The sequence below is a fragment of the Camarhynchus parvulus genome, chromosome 15, assembly GCF_901933205.1.
Source record: "Camarhynchus parvulus chromosome 15, STF_HiC, whole genome shotgun sequence".
NCBI classification, from domain to species: domain Eukaryota; kingdom Metazoa; phylum Chordata; class Aves; order Passeriformes; family Thraupidae; genus Camarhynchus; species Camarhynchus parvulus.
In genome coordinates this window covers 2924693-2937026 of record NC_044585.1, presented here as the reverse complement: position 1 = coordinate 2937026, position 12334 = coordinate 2924693, and the positions used below count along the sequence as shown (strand labels likewise).

The window sequence follows — 12334 nt, the reverse complement described above, 5'->3', positions numbered from 1 at the left end:
TTAGCAAGGCAAGGCATGTAATGTAAATAGTATCTTGTGCTAACACCTGTAGTCTCCTATGCAGTAAATGAAAATCAAATCCAGGAATGAAGAAAATAGGAATGTTTGTTTTGACAGATTTCTTTAATTATAAATCTGTGAGTGCTCTCATGGATTTTCTTTGTCTTTTTAAAGCTCTCATTTTAATATGGGATTAACATGTTATTTGTCAATGGGACCAAATTCCTGTAGTATTGGGTGAATTCAGAGGCCTGTCAGAGATGTCACTTTCTCAGGTTGTGGCAGTTTGCTCTATTACTTCTCAGAAGAGTAACTGCTCGAAGGAGATGCCTGGCTTTACTTTCCCTGCTGATTGTTTTTGTCAGCAATACTTTTGGGAGTAACAATGGAGAGAGAACTCTTCTGTGCTGTGCTGCCATCCTCTTATCCTCTTGTGTTATTGGAAGGCTGGACAGTTGTAGTGGATGTTCAGTGTCCATGGAAGCTCTGCACCTCCTCACAGTGAGTTCTCCCTTATCAGATGGGATGGACATCCCTGTTTTCTCTCTGGGACTGCTGCATTCTTCCTGGGTTTTAGGGGAGAGGCTGAGTCTTGTGCTCATTTGAACTGAGCTCAGCCATCTGTCTCTGCTCTTGTTTACTGATGCTCTTTAGATGACTGGGAAGCCTCCTGGCAATTTCAGTTTTTGGAGAAGGAAACAAAGGGGTAAAAATAGCAAAGGTTGATAAAGCTTGAGGGTGAATTCAGCTTTCAAAAAGGCAATAGGTAATTTTTATTTTAAATAATTTAGCTGAGATGCAGTGATAAAAAAAAAGGCAGCTGAAAACTCAGAACACTCACAATTCCTGGATGCACTGGAAAGCTTTGTGTCATGTTCCTAAGGATGACCACACATTGCAGGCAAGGACAGAATGTAACTGATCCACCTTCTGCTTTCCTCAGCACAGGGGGTGACATGGCAAGCTTAGCAGGAACTTTCACCAGATGGCTAATCAGCCCTGTCTTGCACATTAGCTGGTGGTAACTTTTTACTTAACCAAAAAGGCTTATGCCTTCAGGAGGGTTTAATTTCTACTGAGCATCATTTTATAGGAGTTTTCTTTCCTTCCCAATTGGGATGAATTTTGATCTGAAACCAGTTGGCAGCGTCTCCTTTTCATAAAACAAACAAAAGGCCTGAGAGAGCAGTGTGTGATGATCTGGCTGGCTCCCATTCCCAGCCACCCTGCTCTGATCCAGGCTGTTCTCCATGCCCACGTGGTACCAAAGCCATTCACAGATCCAGACAGATTTTCCAGCACCTGTGGTTCACTCACTGCTTCTGCCAGGCTTCCCTAAAGTTTTGCTTGAACAGAGTGCAAGTTTCAATCACAGTAGGTTCTGGCCAGCCTTCATGTTAATTAGCATCAAGTGGGGTTTATTCAACAGTACTTGACTTCCCTGTGTATTCAGATTGTTGTGTGTTTTCTGGCTTTGCTTTGATCACTCTTCCCTTAGTAAAGCTGAGTGTGCTGGGGACAGGTGCAGTGTGAAATTTCCATCTGGATCTGTCCCAGTGCACCTTGAGCTTGGCCAGCAGACACATGCCGTTCTGGCCAAATTATTTCATGACTTCACAGTTAAGTGATGTTTTCCTGATTTTGTATTACAAAAAAAGGATGTAACTCTCAAGTGGATGGAGTCTGTGCCAAAATTTGAATCTGGGTTTTTGGAGGTGGATTATCAAAAACTTTAAAGCGGACCAAGGTATGGTAGACTTTCAGTTTTTTTTCCAAGGAGCAGCATGAGAGCTTCAGGGTTGAGATTTGGTAATAGCTGTACTTTCTATTAAATGTACTTAATGAAGCCTGGGCAAAGATATTGATATTAGGATTAATTATGTATCACTAATTTCCTGTAGTGGGAATAGAAAAAAAAATCACATCTTAACTTTGCATTAAGCTTGAATATCTTTACTATGATTGCGAAGAAAGAACAAGATTTTAAAAATTCTGCCTTCTGTTAAACATTAGTTGCAGAAATAGACATGAGAAAAGCCATCCATTGTGCATTGCTGCTTATGGTCAAGGGGAAAGATGCACAGTACTGTAATGGAGCAATGAGATCCTGCAATGGCCTCAGCTGGGACAGTTTTTAACTAACAGCAGTTTGTTAATGAAGAGCACACTGGAGCTGTTGCTTGGCTTTGGAGCTTGCTGCATAAAATCAGTGTTGTCACTCTGTGTGAAATGATTTTATCTGTCTGCATAATAACATGGAAACTTTCTGGAGTCCACATAAATAATATTTACCTGCACAGCTGCCTCCCTCAAGGTGCCCCAGGACTAACTCTGTTCACGTGAGACCTGGTGGTGCTCTGAGAGAGTCGTGCCAGGCTCTTTCTCCAGACAGCCACCAACCACCACAGTGCTCAATATGAGGTCACTTTGGGGATATGTGTCATTTAATTCCATTGGAGTGAGCTTTTACTTATTTTAGCCTCTACTAAATGTGGGAGTTCTGAATGTCCCTTTCTGGAGAGCATGGAACGTTCCCTGTTTTTAGTGAGTTTATTGTAAAGAAGGGAAAGAGCAGTGGAATTTATGCATGTGAACTGCAATTCCTGTTGTGTCAACAGAAGGCCATTTTAAAACTCCTGCTTACCTAGAGCTGAAGATTCTTCAGTTTTTGTGTGCCTCGAATGCCTGACCAGATAGGCAGGCATCTGAATTTCCTGCTTTTAAGGCAAACTGGACACTACTTACTTGTAAAACCCCAAGAAATCATATAGTGTGTCATCGTGGGAGGACCTTATTCTGTACCAGTTTCTGCAAGGGTTTGTTTCCTGAGTTATTTGCATCTTCTGAGATCTTAGACCAGTTTCTTAACTCTGCACTTCTTCTGCCCAGTATTGTATTCTGTGAATTTTAGTTTTGAGATGTAGTTTGAAAAGTTCTTTGCGGGATTTTGCAGACTCCTGAGGCGACATATCAGTGCTGTTGCTGTTGTTCAGAAGCACAACTTCCCTTTGAGCAGCTGAGGCAGACTTCAGCCCACTCTGTAGAGTCTTCATTCTGAGGAGCTGAAATGTAGGAACTTTTATAATGTGCAGATTACTTGTTAATTTTAAGGCCTGCTGGCCATAGGTCCTGCTTTCCATCTGTGACTTACATTGGATCAATAATGCAATTTAAATTTTCCTGACACTTTTTTAGTTCATTTTGCTATTACTTCTTAAACATGCTTTAATTCTTTCCTGTGGTGATCAGTGATTTCCTAGGAGCACTGATGCCAAGATGCTGTTTAAATGCAACCCCCCACCCTGCCTTGCTTTTCAGCATTTTAGTGGCTTTTGAGATTTTGGAGATTATCAGGATGCTTGCACTACCACTCCCCTCTTCTTAGTCTGGGGGAGTGAAGAGCTCCCTCTCTTTCTCTTCCAGATTTCTCTTTCCCTACAGCAGAGTTTAATGGAATTCACAGAGCTGCTTTATGTCCCCAGTGACTATAGTGGACTCTGAAGTGTTTGTTTTGTTCCTTCTTCCACAGAAAGTTGCTGATGTTTACCTCAGGCCTACCAGAAGTAATAGCATGTAGACAGGTTTGATTTTTTCTTATGTTCACCCTAGATCAGGTATTTCTGCAGTCACAAAGCACCTGCCTTTGAAGTGGGAGTGTAAACCAATCCACACAGGAGTTGTCTGGTACTGGGGAGCTCTGGAGACTGCTGGTGTCCCCTCATCTGGACAGACTTCCAGGGTGCAAAACTGGAACATTATATTCTTAATCCTTATAGTTATGCTATCTCGTGCTAATGCTGCGAAATAGAAAGCTAAGAGCTTGCTAATTTGTGGAACTAATTGCTCTACCATTTTTCCTAAGTGTTTCCATTTGTCTAAGATTTCTGGTTTAGATATTTGGATAAAATGCTAAGTACTGTGTTCAGTCACTCCTTCATTGACAGCTTGCTTTTCACTGCCACCAGAAAGTTGCACTGAGATCTCAGCAAAAGTAATAAAATGAGTTCACTGGAATGGCAAGGAGGCATCCTGAGTAACAGATTTGGGATGAAAGAAAAATAAGGCTTAATTAGAAAATTTGCTAAACCTTCAAGTGTGGGTTAGGAAATGTTTATTTTTGACTACTGGGCAGCGTACTGGAACTATATACTGACTCTTAAAAGTGTTGTGGGTGGGGGGTGTGATTTGTAATCCAAATTTGGCTTTGAAGGCTACCTGAAAGAAGGGCCAACAAAGGAGGCCTAAGCCTGTGAAGGTTTGGGCCCCAGTAATAGCTGGAAACAATTCTTCTTCCAGTTCTAGCATGTTTAGCAGTTTGCTCTCTAATGCCCTCCCCTGCTCCCCAGCCTCTTGGGGTAAACAGCCATCATGCAGAGGCAAGGGGGACCTGTATTTCAGCTTCAAGGAATTTTGGAGGTCAGTCCATAAAGGTTAATGAGGTGAGACTTGGCAAGCTGTTTGAGAATTGCTCCATTTCAATTACCACAGGGAAGCATATTGCTGCTCATGAAAATCTGAGTGTTGATTGGAGGCACAGCTTATCTGGAGCTTGCTTTTCCCCAGAGAAACCAAGACCAGCAGTTTGGGGCTTTTTTTTACTATCTCCTCTTTGATTTGTTCTGCTCAGTCAGATAAGCATGGAAAGAATAATAAGGGTCTGATCCTGTTCTTCCCCTGGTGAAATATAAGTAATCTTTTACTGGCACATGTAGGAAAAGAAATGGTGTTCCAGTCCAGGTTGAATGGCGGATGGATGGAGGGGCAGGCTGCAGGTGACTAGAGAAATGCTGGCATGGATTAGTTGGGGTGAGAGCATATGAATGAAGGACTTCCAAAACACCAATTTGAGTGTCTTGGGTTACAAAGCAGGTTTTGGCCAGCTCACTGATGACAAAGTGGATTGCTTTCCTGATCATATCTTTAAATTGCAAGTGATATGAAAGTAACCATAAGCTGTAAGTAAATCCTTGAATGTTAGTTTGTCCTTCTACTGAGACAGTTTTACAGATCCACCACTTCTCTAATTTTTTTTCAAATTGTACTGTATGTGTTTTAAACAGTAAAAGTGTCCTGTGTAGGACAATGTGTTGTATTTCTGTCACAAAATCTGGCTCAATTTGCAGATTTGTCTGTTACTAAAACAACAAAGCGTGTCTCCCTCTCCCCGTCTTCTTAAGTGCCAAAATGATATCTCTCAGACCCTTTCTTAACCAGGTTATGGCTCATGTAGTAATCAGATTATTGCAAATGTAATTGGAGTCTCTGCCTTAGAGGAGGCTCTGCCCAAATGTAGCAGCTGGAGTCAAGTTAGTTTTTCGTGGCTACACAGATGCTCGAGGAGTATTTGTGTGAGGACTGCCCTGTGGAAGTGTGAATTGCTAAAGTTCAGTGTTAGTTTGTACTACTGAATTGTGCCTGTTGGTATTACAGGCCTTTTGCATAGTTGTTACCTTTTGTTATTTTGTTATTTCCAGTCACTTCAGCAATCTCTGTTACTACTGGGTGGGGTTTTTTTTTTTAATTATTCTTTATTTTATCTTGTGGAGGGGAAAGATTATTTTCCAGAAGAGTAGATCCACCACAACCTTCTTTCTTTTAAAAATAATATATTTTTTTAAAACCCTTAACACCACCAACCTCTTCAGGAGCTTCTGCACAAATTCTGAAGTATCCAAAATCCACAAATTACTTGCAGATTGGTCTGTGACAACAGCACAGTAGCAGCTATGGCAGGCTGCTGTGGATCACCCAGTATTATCTGAAATCTAAGCAGGCAGCCCTGGTAGGAGGAGTTGCTTAATAGTGAGTAACTTGTGTGCTTGGACTCCAGCTCCTCTCCTTGAGGTGTGGAGAAGTGCACTGTGCAGCCTTGGCTCACTGTGTGTGTGTTTACTTCTTAAGAACTCCAGAATATTCTAGACTCCACAGTGCAATGCAGCTCCTTCTCTGCTGGGTATTTATCAGCTATTCTGTTATCAGCAATTACGTGCTCCCTTGGCTGCAGAGCTAAGGAAGGAGTGCCCATTTTGAACCCACAAGATGGGTGAGGCTGGAGCAGGCTGTTGTTAGATCAGTTTTAAAAAACCCAACGCAAAAAACCACCCAAAAGCAACAAATCCCTCAGTTGCCTACAGCCACATCTGTGTGTTCCTTTGAAATGGGCCAGCAGCTTCCTAGGGTAATGTGTTCTGAAGGAAAATACCTTGTTCCCTGGAGCATCAGGCTCCAAATGTATTTGAGCTGCTAAAAAGGGAATGTAATTGGTCTGTTGTCAGCAGGGAGGTGTCACACACAACCACAGCACTGATTTGCTGCAGTGCAGTTACATGGCAGGGTATGACTGCCCAGCAAGGCAGCCCCTGGCTGGGCTCAGGGTGTCCCAAAGGAGTTAGATCATGGTGCTTGCAGTGAGCCAAGGCACAGAACACTTGCTTCTGTGCCTGCTAGTCCAGCTGCCTCAGCTCATAATTCACTCTCTCATTTTCAGTTCTGCTTCCTGCTAACCTAGAGCTGCTCCGGAAATTTTTTTATAGTGGCCTGAAGTGACAGTATGACATGAAGTTTCAGAAAATACTATGCTCAGAACAGTAGATCACTGTTGGAAGACTTGGATGCATTTTTCCCTGTATTTGCCTGTCCCTTTTGTTTGGATCCTTTTAGGTAGAACAAGTATGGGAGTCCCTTCCCTGGGTAGGACACTTCTGCTTTACACTCTCCTGAGGTGGTCATTGAACCTGTCAGTCTGACAGGGATGAAATCCCTGACATTGTTCTGAGAAAACACAATAATGTCTCAACTGTCTTTGAGGAAATCATGGTATTTGGATAAATAAATCTGTTTGCCAGCTGTATCAATAACTTACTTGGATTTCTAGAGCAGTCAGCAGAGAATGCCCAGTTGCAAAATTCTCTCGCAGTTCTCCCATCTGAGCCTAATTGTGGTGGATACCAAAGCCAGTGCTTAGCTGGGACTGAAGGTGTCTTGTGTAGGTGATGGGCATCCTACCCCACATCAGTGGCTGCAGTGAGGAGCACATCTTACAGTCCATTCCTTGTTTTACTTTTCTTGGTTTTCTTAGAAAGCTGATGAGTGAAATCTGAATTGCAAGGAGGAAGAGAATCTGACAAGCTGTCAGATGAAAATAGTATCTTTAGCCTGGGGACATACACCACTTCTCTAGTCCTAGTATTGATCATCTGTGGCTCCTGATTTGGGGTAAATGGGTATCAGGAGGAGAATGTTTTAGTCAGATCCAGAGTATTGTCTCAAGGGCTTCCTAAGCTGGAACAAGTACCTCTCAGCTCACAAAAGCAAGATCCTCAGGGGCCCTCAAGAGCTGTTTCTGACTCTGACAGAAAGCTGGTGCACTTAGTGTGAGCAATACATTGGGCTTAAAAGTCACCTGAATAATTGTTTGGGTGAATCTTTTGTTCAGCCTTTTCTCCATTGGCACCTTTCCCGAGGAACTTACTCAGGGGAATGAGGAATACTGAATAACTCATTTGTGTTCCCCATTGTCTGCTCTTGCCCTCTTTCCCTTGAAACCCGTGACTGCAATGGGCCCAGAGGCAGATGCTGCTCTAACAGAACTCATGGATAAGCCTGTGTGTGATCAGGTGAGGGGCTGGTGTGTGACCAGGAGGATTGTGTTTAGTCCTTGGGTATTTCCAGAAGAGCCAGTGTGTGCTCAGCTCAACAGAGAACCCAGAAACCATTTGCTGTCTTACACTTATTCACCAGTTCAGATTTTTGCTGTCAGAAGGATCGTTGGCAGACCTGTCTGATGGTCCCCATCCTCTTTTCAGAGGATAGAGATCAAGGAATTTCCCTGGTTTTCCTTTGGTGTTTCAGGTGGTGTGTTGAGCTACAGGCCTGACTGCCTTCTTGAATTGATCTGTACTGCATGACAGGGACGAGAGACTGCAGTTTTTAGATGGTTTGCATGGTCTGGTGCTCTTGCCATTCAGATGAGGACTGGGTTCTGCTTCATGTGAAAGCAGAAGGTCTCTCATCTTATGAATTTATATGAGGCCACAGTGAAGACAATTATTTTTCACTTCCCTGTATTCTTGAGTGATGTTTTCACACACAATGCAGAGAATGCAGACCTGTCACTGCACCCATTTAGGCCTTGGAGAGGCACTTGCTCTGTTTGCTGGATTTCTTGAAGGTCCTCCTGAGCACAGCTGAGCAGTCCCACAAACCCATAAACCTTTTCTTTTGTAGTTGTTGAGAAACCACACTGCTTTATATGGAAATATTTACGTAGGATTTAAACATCACTTTGACCCTTCCTAATCCAAATTGATTTTGCATCTTCTGTATGCACTGAGTGAAATGTGCAGTCACAGAGCTGAAGTCAACTTGCTACTACCAGTTTCTCTGTATTGCTAAAAGGGTCAGTGTTCTCAGGAGGAAAAAATACCAGGAAAGAAGTTATGCATTTGGAATAAGTAACAAGGAAGGAGCAGGAGAGTTTAACAAATTTTGTTTGTTTGTTTTTTGCTTGGATTATTGTTTTTGGGTTTTTTTTTAATAGTTGAAAACACCAGTGGCTACTCTTGAGACCTCTAACAGTGTCTTGGGGAAGACTTGATTGAGGTCTTGCTGATGCCAGGAGAATTCCAGTGACTTTTTTGCTGTGAGTGAAGCTCCACAGCAGTAGCTGTTTGTTTCTATGTAACTACCTGAACCAGAATTTCCCAAGATACTTTGATTTTGAAGTTTGAACTTGAGCTCTGACTTCAAAAGCACTGATAGGGTCTTCACAGGCTTAGATTATAAATGTTTTAGAACTGACATGCATGCAGGTTGTGCTGTTTCAGTAGCAATACTGATGTGGCTGAGCTGTGCTGGGCAGGCAGTTCAAAACTGTAATTTTGTTTTGAAATTTCTTGTAGCTGTGTAAGCTGGCCATATGTATTTGCCATGCCTCCTGGTTAGGTGCTATGGAAACACTAATGCAATTTGCAAAGCATTTTTACTTTATTTAATAATTCTTTTAGCCATCCTGCATCTGCCATCCTAAAGGGGAAAATGGCCTAACAGAATGAGAAAATGGTATTTACATCAAAATAAAAAATATGTTCTTTCCAGTTTGCCCAGTCCTCTAAGCTAGGACTCTCTCAGAATGACTTTTGGTTAGGTAGGGCTTTTTCAGTATTCATGGAGAGAAAAATCTGTCTGCTATGTGTGTGCAGTATCTGAGACACCAGCAGAAGGTGCATTCCCCTCCACTGGGCCATTGTCTACAGGCAGCTGGGGCTGTGTCACACCCTGCTGGGATGGGGCTGTTCCAGTGGCACTGACCTGTCCTGTGTGCTCAGCAAACCTGCCCTAGGCCTGACCTTGGCTACCCCAAATTCACTCAGCCTTGAGCACTGACCTAGACATAATTTGTTGTGGTCTCTGCTCAAACTGAAACACGGACTAATGTGATCTAAGCTCTGCTTTGTTCTGTGCTGATAGGTAAACATAATAAAATTTCTACTGCAGATAAAGGGTTACACATCTTCCTCCAGTTAGTGTCCTCCATTCCTGAGCATCTTTAGAAGTCTCAGCATCTCCACTTAAAGCAAAGAAGGAGACCTGATTATCTGTTACATAAATGTGTTCTGAATATTTATGTGCACAAGAAGAATCTGAAGAGGAAGAATTTTTAACTTGAATATTTTATTCTCTATATAGGTGTTTCAGACTGGTTTCAATGTATATGCAAATTTACACTGATGCAAAGATACAAGCAAATTTACAGAGTTCTACCTAAACTTTGTAAGGAGCTTTTCCTTGTAATTAGACCAACATCTGGTTAAGGAAGCATTTTGATGCTAAAACTGGTTTTCCCATTAATAGACACTTGCCATGTAGGGCTGATGCACATTGAAACAGGCTTCTTTAATAGTCTTTAATAATTGGCTGCTTTGTGGTTGTGTTTTTTAGTTTGTAAGGAAACGAGTCATTTGCAAGTTTTTTTCCAAACACATGTAAAGAATGAAAAAGGAACTTAAAAAGAAAAACAGCCTTAGGTTTATAGCAAGCTTTTATCTTAATATAGTGATTTGCATAAATAAATTTCCAAGTGTGTTAATGAGGAAATATGCAGCTCAGTCTTTTGAGTTGTTGAAACTCAGGGTTTTAGCTGAATTTGGTGAGCTCTAGTGTACTGGAGTCAAATTTGGTGCATTTCTCCTGGATCACGCTTTAGTTAGTAAATTGATTAACTTCCTCCTATAGGTATGTGTTTAGAAGTTGTTTTGTATCCATGTTTAACTTTTAAGGGAAAATATTGTCAAAAAAAAAAAAAGAACAAAACACAGTGGAAAAAACCTGAGTTCTGTTGCTGGAGGGCTTGCCCTTTAACTGATTTCTACAAATCATATGCTTGCTTCCACTATTTCTTTTTTTCTACTTAACTCTGTGTTCATATTAACTCATTCAGTTTCCTCTCTAAGTAAATAAGCTCAGAATCTGGGGTTTTGCCTCTGGCTGTGGTTGCTCCTTATGTGTTAATCTCTGGGTTTTCTACTTCTTCCTTCTTTTGGTTTATTTGCTTAAAATTTGAAGCACGAGCTGCCTTGTCTTACAACATGTATCTGTGTATGTCTTCCAGTATTTTCTTATTATGCCCCTTGAGGCTAAATCTTGATTTAAATTGTCTCTGGTGCTAAAGCCTCATGCTGTGACCTGCTGCCCTGTCAACCGTGCCAACAACTGCTCATTTCTGGCTTCACGCTGGGAACTGGATCAGGGAATTTATCTGTGGCATTTTGGGGGGTTTTGTTTGGTTTTTTCTGAGCCAAAATCAATCAAACAAAAATCACAAAACTCATCCAACCAAAGCACAAACCCTCTCTAAGCATGGATCATAATCTCTCCTCCTACAAATGTTGCTGGAGGAGCAGTAACTGATGGGGTGGTGGGGCAGAGTGTAATGCTATGAAAGACAATTTACACTTAAAGCCCCAGTCCCCTGTGACTCCAGGGCTGTTCATTCAAATAACAATGGATCATTAATGCTGAGAAGTCTTGTTTAACTTCAGCAATTTCACTTATGACTATCCAGCTGCTTTGGGGTTTCACAGTGAGGTTTGGGGTGTCCTTTGAGCAGAGTACCTCTTCCCCAGGAAGATGCCTTGTTTCTGCTGCTGGCAGAGTGTGAATGAGTCAAAGCTGCCTGAAAGCTTGCAGATATTTAAAATTGCTTTGTAGAATAAATGCAAGTGGAATGCTAGGACTGAAAATGGGAGTATTTGCAGTAAGACAGACCTGATGACATCCTGGTGACATGGTGCCTGAAATTGTAGCTCTGTGACTGCATATGCCTGATGATATCCATTTTCTGTATGAGTGACTCCCCTTCCAGTTGCCTACATAAGTACTTTGTGGTTTCAATTATTACATCAGCAAATACTTGGACTGGTTATGACCAGGAGAAAATGGAAGAAAAGATACAATTACTTGTTTTCACTAAGACTTGAAAAGGTGACCGGCATCTGTCAAAAGGATGTTTAGGTCATGCATTGTCTGAAAGGAGCACAGCAGGGATGCCAGGTCAGCTCAGCTTTTCGAGGTGAGTGGACCTCCTTCAGTAACTTGTGTTTGCTTTCTCTGTGTGTGGGAGTGTTCATGGACTAACATTTAAAGTCATTTTTTATGATGTAATTACTGTAATGAGACACCTGTAGAAGTACATCTTACAACTATGTGAATATTTTCCCTTTGTGAGTGTTTTTGAGAAAGTGAAGTGTTAGAGGTCATTTGTAGGCCTTTTTACATTTGTTTGCTTTGAAATATGAAATGTCATGTCCTGGCCTAATAGTGGAACTAAGATTTCTGTCAGATGGTGTGATTTGCTTAAAAAGCTCAGTCTTGAACGAGGAGAGGGCAAGATCCACCACCAGGAGAAAATACATGTAGCTTCCAGCACTGAAACATCTTTACAGTTTCTCTGTTCAGTTTAATTTTGAATGATTACGTGACTCCCAGATAAGACTTCTATTTGTACCTGTGACTGCTGGCTCTGCAGAGATTTGTGAGCTCTTCTGCCTTAACTTTGCTGAATTCCTGCCTGTGCACCAGCCAGGTGCTACATTTCTGGCTGCTGGCTTCTTTTGCTTTTTCTGTTCCTGTTCAGTCCACAAACATGGGAAAAAACTGCCCCACCCTGCTGACTCACTGAGCCCAGAGCAGTCCCTATATTCCCGAAATAGGATTACTATCTGAGGCACTTTGAGCAGCTCAGCAGAGCTGGGTCTGGTTCTCTTCTCTAGAACCTTTTAAAATAACTGATTTCTTGTTCTTGGCTGCTGCTCTGCCTCAGCCCCAAGGTGATTTC

At 41.9% G+C, this 12334-nt stretch overlaps 1 protein-coding gene across 1 annotated transcript in view; it reads left to right on the top strand.

The window, feature by feature from the left end:
- Positions 1 to 12334, top strand: part of BCR (BCR activator of RhoGEF and GTPase) — a 97523-nt gene that overhangs the window by 2349 nt on the left and 82840 nt on the right. The gene's annotated exons all lie outside the window — the stretch shown is intronic.